The 17,863-nt window shown below is 44.6% G+C and overlaps 1 pseudogene; it reads left to right on the top strand.

Moving 5' to 3' along the window:
* The window catches only part of LOC115466834, a 76,659-nt pseudogene that overhangs the window by 35,320 nt on the left and 23,476 nt on the right, over positions 1-17,863 (top strand).

Below are 17,863 nucleotides of genomic sequence, written 5' to 3'. Positions count from 1 at the left end.
TAGGATAAGACAAAAATATTTGCATATTTATTGAAGGAGAATGTATGTCTGTGGTCACCATGATCACCATCGGATTTACAGCTGATCCTGGGTATGTTTAGGTTTTGTAAAAGTGCTCATTGTGGGCACTGCTGTAGGGGGGGGGGGGGGGGGTTGAGGGAATGACCCTTTAATCCCCAAGTATTTTTTTTCTCACAAAATTGTTTCTGCTGAATGATTGTGGGCTCTGTACTTGGGAGCATTTAGATGTGTAAGTTTCCAAAATGGCACGCATACATGTCCTCAGTATTCACACTTACACATTTATGCTATGAAGTAGCAATTTACACATGTGAATGCCAACACTTAGACATTGATGTTGCCTAGTTTCCTCCTTTGAAGTTTTAGATGTTGACATTTGGAAAATGATTGTTCACTCTGCATGTAATAAGTGCATAAACATACAATTAATCTATACAAATGCTTGGGAAATTAACAAAAAAAAAAAGATTTATTCAGTCAGCATCTTATGCGGACCACATAAATGGTTTTCAATATCACCCGCTCTGTTAATAATATTGTGCCTAATCAGTTGATGCCTTCATTGTAATCCTTTAAATAGAAATACATCCTTTGATTAGTACACTAACCAGCTTATAATCGAAACAGAAAAACGCCTATATTTCGACCCAAATCGGGAGATGGGCGTTTTTCTCGCAAAGGCACCCAAATCGGTATAATCGGAAGCCGATTTTGGGCGTTTCCAACTGCACTCCGTCGCGGAAACGGGTAAAGTTGACGGGGGCGTGTTGGAGGCGGGACTGGGGGGTGGTTATCAGCCGAGGAGAGATGGGCGTCTGTAGCTGATAATCGAAAAAAAAAAAAGGTGTTTTTACTGCGATTTTGGGTCACTTTTTTTGGACCCTTTTTTTTCACGAACAATTCCCAAAAAAGTGCCCCAACTGCCCAGATGACCACTGGAGGGAATCGGGGATGACTTCCCTGGACTCCCCCAGTGGTCACTAACCCCCTCCCACCAAAAAAACCCCACTTAAAAAACTTTTTTTCCAGCCTCTATGCCAGCCTCAAATGCCGTACCCACCTCCATGACAGCAGAATGTGTTCGATCCTCCCTGGGTCAGATGTGGCTCTCGGGTGCACTACAGGGTCACATCAGCATTGCATTGTGGTGGGTGTAGGGTATTGGGCTCCTTGATTTCACTAGCTTGTGTTACAGTCTCTCGATGTTGGTAGTTGGTAGGCTCTTCTCCCATGGTGCTTTTCCCCCTGCCTACTGGGTCAGAGAGTGTGTCCAGTTTTGTTTCCGGTATTCCACGAGGTAGTGGCCATTTTTGTAAGCCAGTTTTAGATCCCTTTCATGTGTTAGCCACATTAGAGAACTTAGTTCTTACCTTGAATGTGGCTGAAAGAGGGCATTGTACAGCATTCTGCCAGCTCTGACCTACTGCTAATCTCAGTACCAGGGAGACTCGTTGCCAGTGGGGAACAACCTCTGATCTGCAGTTAACTGTGAGTAAACGTGCTTATTCCAATAAAGGACGTTTTCGGAGAGATTAGTCTTCAGGTGTAAACTGGTGTGCCAATGTTATACAGCAGCAACAAGTCCTAGAGGCCTGCGTGTATGCAGGTCCCTGGAGCACTTTTAGTGGGTACCGCAGTGCACTTCAGCCAGGTGGACCCAGGCCCATCCCCCCCTACCTGTAACACTTGTGCTGGTAAATGGGAGGCCTCCAAAACCCACTGTACCCACATGTAGGTGCCCCCTTTACCCCTAAGAGCTATGGTAGTGTTGTACATTTGTGGGTAGTGGGTTTTGGGGGAGGGGGGTTGGGTGCTCAGCACCCGTGGTAAGGGAGCTATGCATGTGAGAGCTTTTTCTGAAGTCCACCGCACTGACCTAGGATGCCCAGTTGGTGTCCTGGCATATCAGGGGGGCCAGTGTACTACGAATCCTGGCCCCTCCCATGACCAAATGGCTCGGATTAGGACGTTTTTGAGCTGGGCATTTGTAGTTTCCATTATCGCTAAAAAAAACAAACGCCCAGCTCAAAAACGTCCATTTTTTCAAAAATACGGTTCGGCCCGCCCCATCACGGACCCGTTCTCGGAGATAAACGCCCATGGAGATAGGTGTTTGCGTTCGATTTTGCCCCTCTAAGGGTTAAATTTATTAATCTGGTAATACGTTAATGTGTTTCAGTGATATTTAATGAGTTAAATAGCAATAACTCACAACAGTACTAACGTGTGTTAATGCATGAACATAGGTTTCTAAATCTAGTCCTTGAAAGACTATTTTTCCCTTGCTTATTTTCAGGCATGGAATTGATACCACCAAAAACCTGAAGATTTTGTTAGACGGAGTGACTGATTTTAACATAAAAATAGAAGGGATTCCGTCAGCACTATTTGTTCATGGACAGTTGGCTTTCTCCATTGGCATGGATGATTCTTACCGATCATTGCTAGCAGCAGCACATTATGGTAATGGTCGAGTCGTGGTGGCAAGCCATGAAAGTCAGCTTAATTTTCCTCAGTTAAAGAGGTTCATTCTCAATGTAATGTCCTGGCTGGGCAATGGAAAACAAGGGAAGGTTGGCGTTGAACCCAGCTTAAAGGATCTCTACCATCTACTTATTCTGGAGAAGATCGAATGTGAACTAACAGAGCTGGTTCCAAATCTTAGTGTGTACTGTTGTAATTCTTACCGTGAGCAAGATGCCAAAAGGATACATGAATTTGTTGCAGAGGGAGGAGGCTTGCTTATTGGAGGTCAAGCCTGGTATTGGGCTTCACAAAACAAAGGAAAAGATGTAATCACTGATTACCCGGGAAACAAAATCCTCAATAAGTTTGGTATCAGCATCTTGGGGCACACCTTGAAGGCAGACAATTGCAAGCCATTGTGTCATACTGATGAGTCCACTCATTACCATTTCCAAAAGGCACTTTCTCAGTTTCAGCAGCACATCAGTAATGGGAGGGAACCAGGATCCCAACTTTCCTCTTGGATGGAAACACTAGGAAAGGAGTGCAAAGAGCTAGTGAAAGTGCCAGATCAAGAATTTACTGCTTTTTCTTCTATCCGCAAACAGCTTGTGAAGATTGTTTCTGGCTGCAAGATACCAAGTGTTGGTAAAGAACATCCTGTCCATAAGAATTCCAAGGAAGCCTTTCTGTTGAGCCTGAGGACAGAACTCTATAACAACTGCCCATGTGATCAAGAGTCTGCACTCCCCAAATTGAAAATGATTCCTGTTCCAGCTCTGCCCAATTTCCATCCTATGAGTCTTCAAGTCAACTGCACAAATACAGGTGATATGTCTTTCTTGAAAACTGTAACTAAAGTTGCATATAAGACTAATGATTCATAGATTAGTATATGTTTTAATTGAAGAAACAAAGAGCTAGGATAGAGGTAATAATTTCAATTGATTCATGACCATTTCTCCAAATGGATTTCAGATGTGTACTTAAGCAAAAAATATGTAACCATCCAGACATCTGTAAAGTAAATACCAGGGCCTGCTCAAGACATATACCAGGTGAGCATTGGCTCAGGGAGTCAAGCCTGAAGAGTGCTGAATGTCTTCCTCACCTGGTCCCCTGCAGTGGCCAACTCCATGTTCCTCTGGCATATCATGTTTCTCTTCATCCCTGGTTCTGGTAACCCCTCTCTCTCTCTCAACCCCTTCCTCACTGCCTGTTCCAGGCTGGAGTCTTCCAACTCCTGGACCCCATCCTCTTTGATGTAACTTCTTGTTACTTCAGGGGTGCAGCTGAGGGAAGACTCCAGAGCCAGCAAAGGCAGTGTTATCTGAAACACTATCAGTGCAGTCAAAAGAGAGAGCATTGAAAAGTACAGGAGCTGCAGGATTGTTGGGAGGGGGGAGTTAGAGCAAGAGACATATCAGACCATGGGGTAGAGAGGAGGGCAAGAGATAGAGAGGTGGACCAAGGGTGGAGGGGAGGGATAGAAAGAGAGAGAGAGAGAGGAAGAGAGATGTCAGATCATGGAGGGGAGAGAGGAAGGGATGTGAGACTATGGGGTGGAGGGGAGGGAGGGATGAAAGAAGGAAGGAGATATGTCAGACCTTGGGGGTAAGGGAGTGGGAGAGAGGGGGTGGTCAGATCATGCAGTGAAGGGAAGAGGAGAGATAAGAGAGGGAGAGATGTTGGACCATGGGGTGGAGGATAGGGGAGAGATGTTGGACCATGGGATGGAGTGGAGGGAAGAGGAAGGGTGAGAGGGAGAGAGATGTACAACAATAAGGGGGAGGAAGGGGAGGGGAGAGATCGAGGCCATAGGGAGGAGGTAAGGGGAGGTTAGAGAGAGAGAGATTAGAGGGGTAGAAGGGAAGAGAAGAGAAATGAGAAATGTAAGACCATAGGAGAGAGGGAGAAATGTTAGACCTGGGGTGGAGGCGAGGAAGTGAGGGTAGAGAGAGGGAGAGATGGAGTGGAGCTGAGTGAAGAGAAAAGAAGAGATATCAGAACATTGGGTGGAGAGGAGGGAGGGATGGAAATGCTGGACATGGGGGAACCTAGGGAGACTGAAGAGAGATGTTTAACATGGGGAGGGGGGAGTCAAAGATGCAAAGAGAGCATATGCTGGATTGAGTGGGGGTTGTAAAGGGAGATTTGGACATGAGGACACAGACAGGGAAATGGGGAGAAGATGGGCATGGAAAATGATGGGAAGAGAGTGCAGATGCTGGATATGGAAAGAGATCAGGAGAAGAGTGCAGATAGTAGACATATGGAAAGTGGGAGCTGTGATATAGAATGGAAATTCTGGACAAAAAGCCAATATGGGGAGATGGAAAGAAGATATAGGACATGTTAGGGGGCATATGAAGATGGAGGGGAGAAACTGAACACAAGGGCAAAAGAGATGAGGCACATAGAAAGATGGAGGGGATATGTTTGACATGGGCAACATATGGAGAGGGCGATGTAAGAAGATAGAAGGGAAATGGCTAGACCTGGAGGGAGCAGAGAGATGGAAGGCAAATGTTGGACATGGGGGGCATGGGAAAATGGACATTGGGAGGGATAGGGAAGGAGTGCTGCTTCTGGACATAGGTGGTGGGAATTGAGAGAAAGAGGAGATGTTAGTCTTGGGAGGCATAGGGAGATGGAGGGCAGATGCTGGACATAGTAGAAGAGAAAAACAGTTGTTGGACACAGGGACGATGTGTATATGTAGAGAGGAATATGTGGGACATAGAAATGAGAGAAAGAGAGAAGCCACCATTCCCTGGTTCATTGAGGATCTGGCATGCTCCACTTCAGCACTTCTACAGGTAGGTTGTCAAGTACCAGGTCCAGTCATCATTCTCCCTGGAGCAGTGTGGCTGTTTCTGATCTCCTCGCGATTTCAGTGTTTCGTTTGGGGAGGCGCAGTTCAGGGTTGCTGACCTGTGTTGCGCCCTGAAGGCTCCAGGGGCCCTATGGTGTGGAATCCGCTTCCACACAGTCAAGCTGGGTCCCGATGCCCAGTCAGTTGGTCACTCTGATTTGTGTCCGGACAGACTAGGTGAGACCTTTAGGAGCCTGATGTGATGTGGCCATCTAGATCAGTGGCCATCTGGAATTTATATATTTCTGTATTGAATATATATTTCTATTTTAAATTTGTAGTCACTTATTCTATACCCTTTGATGGTCTATCTATGTTCTCAATGTGCAACTGAGACCACATATTTTGTTAGCACGAAATCTCCACGTAAGGATATTTAGTAATCGGACTTGTTTAGTTTTCCCAGTAGGTGTATTGATGTTCTAGGGCTTTCCTTGTAATGGTGCTTCTACCCCTAGCAACAGTCTTGCAGTACTAGTCTGGAGGGTTCAAGTTTCCATATAAGGGCTTTTTTCTTTTATATAAAGGCTTGAACCCCTTAGCAGCACCATTTTAAAGAAGGCAGCCACTAGGACAAGAACGAGTGGGGATCAATCTTGCTCTTCCAGAACCCCTGGGGTAAGTCAGGGTTATGTAGGTAGACTGGCTGGCTAGATGGGAGCTGATATGTGGGGAGTGTTGAAGTGGGGGGAGGGGGTGCCAAAGCAAACATTGTCTCAGGGTGTCATAGTCCCTTGAATCGGCCCTGATAAATACTGTAGATGTTAGCACTTTTTTTTTTGAAAACTTGGCTAATGAGAGTTTGAGAATAAAGAGAGAGAATTTAACAATTTCCCAGATCCTTTATTCTGGGTCAGGCAATAGTGCATCATTAACTGTATAGCTTGCAATAAACAGAAGGTAGTGAGGTGGATTCCTTTAATGTGATGGATGATAGAAATAGATTTGCATTAATATACAAATATATTTCTACCGTATTGATTCAGTCAAGTGTCTGATAGGTATGATGGATATGTTGGTGACTGAATGATAAATTTGAGCACAGTGTCACATATTCATAACAATGGCCTAGTAACAACTTATTCATTTATTTACAGGCCCTATAATTTGGAGAAGCACAGGGCTTTACCTTTCACCAAATACCACTGCAGTAATGACCTTCCATCCATCTGCAGCTGGAAAAGACCTTCAGGTGGTTATTTTAAAATTGCACTGTAGAGTTTTTTGGAGTTATAACCTGTGTGCTAAAGATATACTTAATGGAGATAATTTTATAAATTATTTTTCATGTGCAAACCAGTTGTGTGTGTATAAATATACACGATGAAAAGAAAATGCTTGCTTTCACATAACCTAAGGGTAGGTGTGTTCAGGGGCGTAGTATGAACAGAGATGAAGTACCCATGAATTTCAGCAGCAAACATTTACATCAGCTCCTGAGCGGTGCAAAGTGCATTTTAACTAGGATTTCAGCAGTTTTTGTGGGGTTATTTTCTAAAGACACATTGGGGTCAATACTCAGTGTGATTTAAGTGGGCAGGAGAAGCTCCTGTCTGTTTAAACCACACAGAGCAGACCAACCATCGATATTCAGCGGCACAACTAGGCAGTGCTATTGAATATTGGCTCTGACCGCTGTGACGCTATCTGGTTAGCGCTGGGTAGTCCTTGGGCAGACCTTGGGTGCAGGCAGTACTTAACTCGTTAAGTACTCATTAACTCGTTAGCAGCAGTATTCAGTCTGCAAAGTTAGGTAAGCTCATAAAGTTAGGACTGCAAAAAGGTTGTCTTAACTTTATCTGTCTAGCTAACTGGGCACCGGTCTATTTTCCTCCTATTTGTTTTAAAAGTATGTCCATGTAACTTCCTTGAGTGTCCCCTAATCTTTGTACTTTTGGAACAAGTACAAAATCAATTTACTTCTACTCAGGACTTCTTCTACACGACTCAGGAACTGAACACAATACTCAAGGTGCGGATGCACTACGGAGCGATACAAAGGCATTATAGTATTTTCGGTTTTATTCACCATCCCTTTCCTAATAATTCCCAGCATCCTGTTTGCTTTTTTGGCCACAGCTGCACACTGAGCAAAGATTTCAGTGTATTAACTACAGCGGCATCTAGATATTTTTCTTGAGTGCTGACCCCCAAGGTGGACCCTAGCATCAGGTATCTATGATTCAGATTATTCTTTCCAATGTGCATCATCTTGCATTTGTCCACATTAAATTTCATCTGCCATTTGTATGCCTAGTCTTCCAATTTCCTAAGATCTTCCTGCAATATTTCACAGTCGGCACATGTTTTAACAACCTTGAATAGTTTTGTATCACCTGCAAATTTAATCACCTCACTCGTCGTTCTGATTTCCAGATCATTTATAACTATGTTAAATAGCACCAGCCCCAATACAGATCCCTATGGCACTCCACTGTTCACTCTCCTCCATTGAGATGACCATTTAACCCTACCCTCTGTTTTCTGTCCAATAACCAATTCCTAATCCACACCAGAACCTTGTCTCCTATCTCATGACTATTTAATTTTCTCAGGAGTCTCTCATGAGGAACTTTATCAAAAGCTTTCTGAAAATCCAGATACACTGCATCAACTGCTCACTGTTATCTACATGTTTAGTCACGCTTTCAAAGAAATGAAGCAAATTGGTGAGGCAAGACTTCCCTTGGCTGAACCCATGCTGGCTCTGTCCCATTAAACCATGTTTAGCTATGTGTTCTGTGATTTTTATTCTTTATAATAGTTTCCATTATTTTTCCCAGCACCGATGTCAGGCTTACAGGTCTATAATTTCCTGGATCACCTCTAGAACCCTTTTTAAAAATCGGCGTCACATTGGCTACCCTCCAATCTTCAGGTACTACAAACGATTTTAATGACAGATTACATATTACTAACAGCAGATCAGCAATTTCATGCTTGAATTCTTTGAATACCCTTGGATGTATGCCATCCAGTCCAGGAGATTTACTACTGTTTAATTTTTCAGTTTGGCTCAGTACATCTTCCAGGTTCACCGAGATTTCTTTCAGTTCCTCTGCATCATCACCCTTGAAAACCATTTCCGGTACAGGCAGATTTCTTACATCTTCATCCATAAAGACAGAAGCAAAGAATTCATACAGTTTCTCTGCTATGGCCTTGTGCTCTCTGAGTGCCCCTTTTGTTCCTTCATTATCTAAGGGTCCCACAGATTCCCTTGCAGGTTTTCTGCTTCTGATGTACCTGGAAAAGTTGTTACTGTGAGTTTTAGCATCTGCGGCAAGTTTCTTTTCATATTCTCTTTTAGCCTTCTTTATTATGTTTAATTCTGTTTTATTGATAATATTTGCCAAGTACAATGTTAACCTGTAATATAGATATCAATGTGTAAATCAACGGTTTGATTCATTTCAAATCACAATTTTTCTTATTATCTCCCCCCCCCTTCCCCTTTCCCCCCTTCCCCTTTGCCCCCCTCTTCCCCTATTATAACCAGTGTGTATTTTATTAGAAACCATCTTTGGTACTACAATTAGATATATACTTTTCAACAATAAACAATCAGAATCTTTCAGTGTCTTTTCAAATAAATACAACCGCCTACTTTACATAGAAACATTTTGCAGTAACAAGGTGTCCTCTTCTTTCCTTTCGTAATCTCAACTATACAACTCAACAAGTAACCCCCCCTCCCATTCCCGGAACCTCCGCAGCTTTACTTGAATAATATAGTCCCAGTCAGGTTTAAACATTTATCAAATAACTTCTTGTCTTCGGGCTCATAGTATCCCAAAACTTGCTCCACCTCTGCTGAAATTCCTTCCCCAGGGCAGAGTCCATATTCTTCACTTCCATACATTCCATGTGCAATAAAGATATCATTCGGGTGCGCCACTGCTGCCACGTGGGATTGTTTGTACGATATCCATTCTGCTAATATTGACTGTTTACCCACAATTATTGCCCTCTTAGCGAATGCAGTATATCCCCTCTTCGGGGAAGGTCCCAAATTAGGATGTCCAAATAAAAGTGCCAGATCACAGTGCCATGTCTGTCCCCAAATAGTTGAAGTTTATCTGGTAATCATTTCCCAAAATTCCTTTATTCTGTCACAATTCCACAGCATGTGGCCTAAAGTTGCTCCTTCCTCCCCACACTTTGGGCACTCTCCCCAAGAGGAGAGCCCCATATGGAAGGCTCTTCGTGGGGGGATATGCAATCTCAATGCCATTTTGTACTGCACTTCCCAATGAGAGGCCATGCTCGTAACCTTGCAAATCGATAGTATATGAGTTTTTAACTGGGGTGCTGTAACCTTTATTTTTAAGTCCAGTGACCACCGATGTGCCAATTCCCTGTAATCCAGCTCCATGGCCGTGTCCCGTATATGTCTGTGATGATAGGACATTGGCACCTTTTGTTACGATGCTAAAGTAAAAGCCGATGAGTGTTCCTCTTGCACATCCTCCGTCAAGGATGTCCATGGTAAAGATGTGACGTAATGACGTAATTGTTCATAATAAAATTTCTCTTTTGCAGGAATATTGTATTCTTTTTGTAAATCCTGAAACGGTCTCATGCGGCCCTCTCTTGTCACTGCTTGCAATAGATATACCAGTCCTTGATTCTTCCATCGTTGAAATACCGTATACATAATTCCTGGCTTAAAAGCTGGATTATCACAAATTGATAAATATGGGGTCACCTTAGTAGGGAAATGATGTAGGCGGCATACCCACCCCCAGACCGCCTTTGCAGTCTTCATGATCCAAGAGTGATTCAGAGCATAGGGGATCGGGACTCCGGTACTATGTAAGTAGTTACTGAAATGAACCCTCGGGGTAAGATTTAATTCCAATTCTGTATTCGTATATGCATTGGTGCCCCTATACCAATCATTTATAGTTCTCATACCGCTAGCAATATTTAGAAATCTCAGATTTAACAGGCCCAGTCCCCCATACTCTACTGGAGTACTTAAAATCGCTATCGGGAGGCGCGCCTTTTTCCCCTTCCAAAGAAAGGATTGTAATATTTTATTAATGGTTCGTTCATCCTCCCGCCTCATATATATTGGGAGTGTCTGGAACATGTAAATCCACTTGGGAGCTGCTATCATGTTGTAAAGAGCAATCCGTCCCAATAAGGAAAGAGGTAAGGATGACCACGCCTGTAATTTGGTTGTTGTTTCCCTCATTAGTGTTTGTATGTTAAGCTCATATAGTCTATTTAGGTCCTTTGGGATCCACACTCCTAAATATTTAATGGATATCTCTGCCCATTTAAAAGGAAATTGAGCTTGCCAGCCGCAGTGGCCCCCCTTTACCACTTCAAGAACTGAGGACTTGGCGACATTTAACTTAAAACCAGAAATCTGGCCAAATCCCTCTATCTCCTCTAGCATGACCCGCATAGATCTAGATGGGTCTTTCACCGTCACCAAAAGGTCATCCACGAATGCTAAAACTTTCACTTCTTGCCCTGCCACTCCAATTCTCTGGATTTCCACTTTCCTCCTAAGCGTATTCAATAGAGGTTCTACCGAAATCACAAAGAGTGCCGGGGAGAGAGGGCAGCCCTGTCTAGTGCCCCGCAGTATATCAAATTCCTGCTCTTTTATGCCATTTACTAGAACTTTCGCTCTTGGTTGGTAATACAAGGTTCGAATAGCTTGAAGGAACCACCCTGTTACACCCATGATTGTCAGAGTATCAAAAAGGTAGTCCCATCCCACCCGATCAAACGCCTTATCGGCATCTAAATTAACCACTGCGGTAGGGACCCCTAGTTCCTGGCTTGATGCCATTGCCAAGAGCAGGCGCCTGACATTATGCGTCGCATGTCTGCCCCTGATAAACCCCACCTGGTCAGTGCCTATCAATTTAGGGAGGTATTTTGCCAGTCTTTCTGCCAAAATCCCAGCCAAAAGTTTTACCTCTACGTTTAAGAGGGATATTGGCCTATAATCCTCTGCCCTATCTAATTTTTTCCCAAGTTTTGGTATTAGTGTAATCAGGGCCGTGTTGGCATATTTAGGAAAACATCCATTTTCTGTTACCTTTGCAAAATAATCTAATAGAGCCACCTGCGCGTCCAAGGGCAACATCTTGTAGTACTCCCCTGTGTACCCGTCAGGCCCCGGTGCAGAACGTAATTTCAATCTTTTGATTGCCAATTGCAATTCTTTCAGAGTCAAAGGGGTGTTTAAACCAGCCGATTCCTCTTTTGTCAAAGAAGGGAGTCCTACCTGTACCAGGTACTCCTGCATCTTGCCTTTATCGGGGATTGCTGTAGATGTATAGAGCATGGTGAAGTATTTTGTAAAAAGCCGTCCAATTTCTTTTTGGTCAGTGGTAACTTCACCCTGTTCATTTCTCAACACTGGCACTACTCTTGCCTCCCCCCCCCCCAATTTTTTATGACTTTCATTAATAATCTGCCAGGTTTATTACCAAATCGCTGTAATTTGTATTTATAGTATATTGCTGACTGGGTTTCTTTCTTGTGAAGCAATGAATTTAATGTGATTTGTATTGATTTTACTTTTTCTAATGTACTCCCTGTGGGTCTCTGCATATGAATCCTTCTAGCTTTAATTAATTGATTTTCTAGATGTAAGATTTGCGCAGCTCTACGTTTCTTTTTTGTGCTGCTGTACGCAATTAAATCTCCCCTCAGTACTGCCTTAGAGGCAGACCAAAACAGCACAGGATTTTCTTGGGCATGCTCCCCGTTATTATTTGCATAATCTCTCCATCTGCTTTCAATGTATTCCTTAAATTGGGGATCTGTAAAGGAGTATGCCGGAAATCTCCAGCCCAGTCCTGCTATCATATCTGCTGGTAATTCCAAATCCACCCACACCGGGGCATGATCCGAAACCTTCTCTGGGCCAATATTTGCTGCCCTTACTGACGAGAACATAGTGCGTTCTATCAGGATGTAATCCAGCCTCGCTACTGTTCCATGTGCTCTTGATCTGTGCGTATAGTCTTTTTCCCCGGGGTGCATCGCTCTCCATGCATCTACTAAATTCAATGTTTTAATAAACCTTTGTAATGCTCCTGCCCTTTGGCCACAGTAATGGACAGAGGTGGGATTAGAGGAATCTTCCCGGGGGTCATGTACCAAATTAAAATCCCCCACCACCATCATCTTTCCTTTTTCTTGTTGTAAACATGTTTTCCCCAGTTTCCCAAGAAATTGGGGGTCATATTCATTTGGTCCATATAACACTACCAAAGTAAGCTCAACCCCCTGTAACCAAAGCCGCAAGGAAAGTGACCGGCCTGTTTCTCCTGGCACCACCTCTAACACTCTATATGTTAGCCCTCTTCGGAACAATATTGCTATCCCACCTTTACGTCCTCTGGAAGCCACCGCACGGCACTCTCCCACCCAGGATCTCTGCAATTTTCCATGCTCCAACTCACTTAGACGGGTTTCCTGGAGACATGCTATGTCGGCCCTATGTCTCTTTAGTGCCGTTAATATTTTATTTCTCTTTATGGGGGAAGTAATAACCCCCACATTCCAAGTTATCACTCTAAGGGGCATACTTGCGTGTTTATAGACATATCAATGCCCCCCTGCCTCCGGTCTTCCCCTGGCAATGTTATCTGTTTGTGGGCCCACTCTTCGCCTATATACCTTCTCTGTGACTGTTTCACCTGCTGGGCGACTACCATTGAAGTATTTCTAGTCTGCTGCAGAAGTCCCTTACCCCACCCGAAACCCCATCCTCCCCCCCCAAACCCGTATCCCTTCTTCCAAATATGCACCCTGTCTCATCCTCCACCCTCGTCTGGTGAGAAGATGAATGAAACCCCGGCAAATGTCTAGGACCCCCGACTCCTCAACATTCCTTATATCTCCCTTACCTTCATATATTATACATTTAACATGTCCCACATACCAAATCTCGCAGTGCTCTAAAGTCCCTCAGCGTCTATTACTTTATTTTCCAGCAGCTGCTGTTGGGCTTCTTTTGCCGCAGTGAACGTTTGCCACTTGTCCTGGAAATAAACTTTCAGCTGAGTTGGATATTGTAATTGAAATCGAATGTTCTTTTGTGCCAAAGCAGAGCATAGTGGATGGAATAGCCTCCTCTTTTCTTGGACTAGGGTGGAATAATCTTGAAATATTAAAATATTTCGTCCATTGTATTTCAAGGTGTCTCGCTTCAATTTAAATCCTTGTAAAATTTCCACCTTGTGTTTGTAATTCAGTATCTTCGCCACAACGACTCGTGGCCTGTTTCTCTCACTTGCTTTACGTCCCACGCGGTGCGCCCTTTCTATCACTACAGGGCCCATAGAGTCCGTGAGTCCCAATTCCTGAGACAGCCAAGTCTGTAACCAAATGTCCAGGTTCCGCTCCAGGAGTGCCTCATCCAACCCCACTATTCTAACATTATTCCGGCGGGCTCTGTTTTCATAATCATCCAACAGCTGCCGCTGATCTTTCACTTGTTGTTGTAAAGACGCTATATCAGGGCCATAACCTCGCGAGTCGTCCTCCGTCGCTGACATCCTGGCCTCCAGATCTCCCACCCGGATTCCCAGACCGTCAAGCGACGTTTGATAATTTTCTAGTTTGGTCGTGAGTTCTGCCCACCTTGGACTCCATGCTTTTTCCACCGCTTGGGTTAATTGTGCGAGCTGCAGCTCCATGAACGCCATTCCTGATTGGGGTACTTCTTCCGCCATCTTGGCGTCGCCGCTTCCCACTTTATTCTTTTCTTTTTTTGCCGCTTTTTGTGCCATATTCGTCGGGGTACTTTTAAGGTATTTCTCCATAAAAGTGGGAATCGTTTCAGGGAATCTTTATTCCTGTTCACGTCGCTGTTTTGGAATCGGGGGTCCCAGAGCCTCCAGAACACTGCTCCTCAGCTCATGACGTCACCGGAACTCCCTTAGCCTTCTTTATTAATTCTTTGCATCTGACTTGCCAGCGCTTATGTTGCTTCATATTTTCTTCATTTGGATCCTTTTTCCATTCTTTGAAAGACAATCTTTTGGCTGTAATGGCCTCTTTTATTTCACCTTTTAATTATACTGGCTGGCGTTTTTTCTTCTTTCCACCTTTGCAAGTACGTGGAATACATCTGGACTGGGCTTCTAAGATGGTATTTTTGAATAATGTCCACACCTAATTTAGTGTCCTAACCTTTGCAGCCCATCTTTTTAGTTTCTTTTTAACCATTTTCTTCATTTTATTATAGTCATCCTTTTGAAAATTAAATGCAGCTACAGTAGATTTTCTTTGCGGGTTCATGCCAGATAGTAGCTCAAATTTGATAATTTTATGATCACTGTTTCCCAGGGGACCCAACAGCACCACCTCTCACACAATGCCCTGCATGCCACCAAGGACCAGATCCAAACTGGCTTCCCCTCTCCTCAGTTCCTGGACCAGTTGCTGCAAGAAGCAGTCATTTATTACATATAGAAATGTTATCCATCCATCTGTTCGCTCTGTCCCGGTGGACAGTAGTACAGCCCTACAAGAATACTCCTTCCCTTCACAGATGGAGTTCCTATCCATAATGATTCCACGCCACTATCTGTGTCATATGGAGTGTTTATTTTATTTGACTCAATTCCCTCTTTAACATAAAGCACAACCTCCATCCAATTTGATCCTCTCCATCATTGCAATACAATTTGTACCCTGTTAACACAGAGGGGCAAAATCGAACGGGGCGCCCAAGTTTTCCTGAGGGCGTCCTCGCAGGACATCCCCGCGAAGGGGCGCGGAAACCCGTATTATCGAAACAAGATGGACGTCCATCTTTCATTTCGATAATATGGTCGAGGATGCCCAAATCTCAACATTTAGTTCGACCTTAGAGATGGTTGACATAAATGTTGAGATGGTCGACCCCGGTTTTCGGCCATAATGGAAACCGAGGACGCCCTTCTCAAAAACGACCAAATCCAACTCATTTGGTTGTGGGAGGAGCCAGCATTCGTAGTGCACTGGTCCCCCTCACATGCCAGGACACCAGTCAGGCACCCTAGGGGGCACTGCAGTGGACTAACTGATGCACTAACTGAACAGAAAAAGCCTTTCCCTTACCGATCCCTTAGCGATTTGGAAAGGAACGGGCATGCATGAAGGAAATCGCATGCAAATGAGCTGCTCACTGTTAGCTCATTTGCACATGATTTCCTTCCTAAGGAGGGGAAGCCAGTGCAGAGCAGCCAAGCATTATGCGTGGTTGCTCTGCGCATGCCAAAGATGGCTTCATACATGCAGACAAGCTGTGTGTATAATAGCTGTCTACAACCTTAAATAAATTGCCGTCTACAACCTTAAATAAATTGCCATCTACAACCTTTGAAAAATACAAGTCCAGGTGAAAACGTCCAACTGCTCGTCAGGGACATCTTTTTTTTTTAGAGTATGGGTGAAGGACGTACTTGGCTATGCCTCCGTCCCTGCGATGGCAGTTGAGGATGTCCAAAATGTGATGTTTCTGTGAGAAGGATGTCCATGCCTGGATGTTTCTGTGAGAAGGACATCCATGCCTGCTATGCCTCTGACACCCCCTTTATTTATTTGGATTTTGGATCACAAGTAGCAGCAGTGGGATTTGAACCACCCACCTCTGGATTGCAAAACCAGTGTGCTAACCACTGGGCCACTCCTCTCTACTCCTTTGAAATTTGGCTGTCCCTGTGGGGGGGCAATTCAGGACGTCCAAAATGTTTGAAAGAAGGACGTCCATGCCTTCGCTATGCCTCCGCTGACACACACATACCTCCCCTCCCAGGGACCTGCATACTGCTGCAATGGACCTGAGTATGACATTTCAGGCTGGCAAAAAATGTTTTTAGTTGTTTTTTTGAGGGTGGGAGGGGGTTAGTGACCACTGGGAGATTAAGGGGAGGTGATCCCCGATTCCCTCCGGTGGTCATCTGGTCAGTTCGGGCACCTTTTCGAGACATGGTCGTGAAAAACAAGGGACCAGGTAAAGTCGGCCAAATGCTCATCAGGGACGCCCTTCTTTTTTCCATTATCGGTCGAGGACGCCCATGTGTTAGGCACGCCCCAGTCCCACCTTTGCAACGCTTCCGACACACCCCCGTGAACTTTGGTTGTCCCCACAATGGAAAGCAGTTGAGGACGCCCAAAATCGGCTTTCAATTATGCCGATTTGAGCAACCCTGAGAGAAGGACGCCTACCTCCTGATTTGTGTCGGAAGATGGGCGCCCTTCTCTTTCGAAAATGCCCCTGACAGTGTCCCACTGATTGTTCTCTTTCCACCAAGTCTCTTAGATGCCTATTATATCTACCTCATCATTTAGTGCTATATATTCTAACTCTCCCATCTTATTTTCTAGGCTTCTAGCATTTGTATACAGGCACTTCAAATTGTGTTTTTTCCTTTGACCTACAAACTGTTTAGAAGTTGAAGGGGATAATTTGCATCCTTTATCCTGTTCTCTCATTAAGCATACCTGGCTTACTTTCAGCATTGTTGAAACCTCTCTGCGGGGATACTCCAGACTGAGCCATGTGCTCCTGGGAGATTGTTGATCCCCCCCCCCCCCTATTCTAGTTTAAAAGCTGCTCTATCTCCTTTTTAAAAGTTAGCACCAGCAGCCTGGTTTCATTCGGGTGGAGCCCATCCTTTCAGAACAGTCTCCCCCTTTCCCAGAATGTCACCAGTTCCTAACAAATCTAAATCCCTCATCCCTGCTCCACCATCTCAACCATGCATTGAGACTTCGGGGCTCTGCCTGCCTTTTGGGTCCTGCGTATGGAACGGGGAGCATATCTGAAAATGTTACCCTGGAGGATCTAGACTTCAGCTTTCTACCTAAGAGCCTAAATGTGGCTTCCAGAACCTCTCTCCCACATTTTACTATGTCATTGTTACCCATATGTACCAAGACAGCCAACTCCTACCCAGCACTATCTAAGATCCTGTCTAGGTGACGCATGAGGTCCGCCACCTTCGCACCAGGCAGGCAAGTGACCAGGCGATTCTTACATGCACCAGCCATCCAGCTATCTACATGTCTAATGATCGAATTACCAACTATAACAGCTGTCCTAACCCTTCCTGCCTGGGCAGAAATTCTCAGAGATATATCCTTGGTGCAAGAGGATATTGCATCCCCTGGTGGGCGGGTCCTGGCTCCAGGAGTACTTCCTACTTCACCAGGGTGATGCTCTCCTTCTAGGAGACCTCCCTTCTCCAAGGCAGCACAGAGGCTGCCAGACTGGAGGTGAGACTTCTCTACAACGTCCCTATAAGTCTCCTCTATGTATCTCTCTGTTAGTCTGCTATTCTAGCCTCAAGAGACCAGTCCCATTCTCTGACAGCTAGGAGCTCTTTGCATCGGGCACACACATATAACCGCTCACTAACTGGGAGGTAATCATACATGTGACACTCAAAGCAAAAGACTGGATAGCACCCCTCTTGCTGCTGGACTGCTGACTCCATCCTAGTATTTTTGAGTTTTTCAATCATTTAAAACTTG

Source organism: Microcaecilia unicolor, chromosome 3, assembly GCF_901765095.1.
Source record: "Microcaecilia unicolor chromosome 3, aMicUni1.1, whole genome shotgun sequence".
Taxonomy (NCBI): Eukaryota; Metazoa; Chordata; class Amphibia; order Gymnophiona; family Siphonopidae; genus Microcaecilia; species Microcaecilia unicolor.
This window is presented reverse-complemented; position numbering and strand designations above follow the sequence as displayed.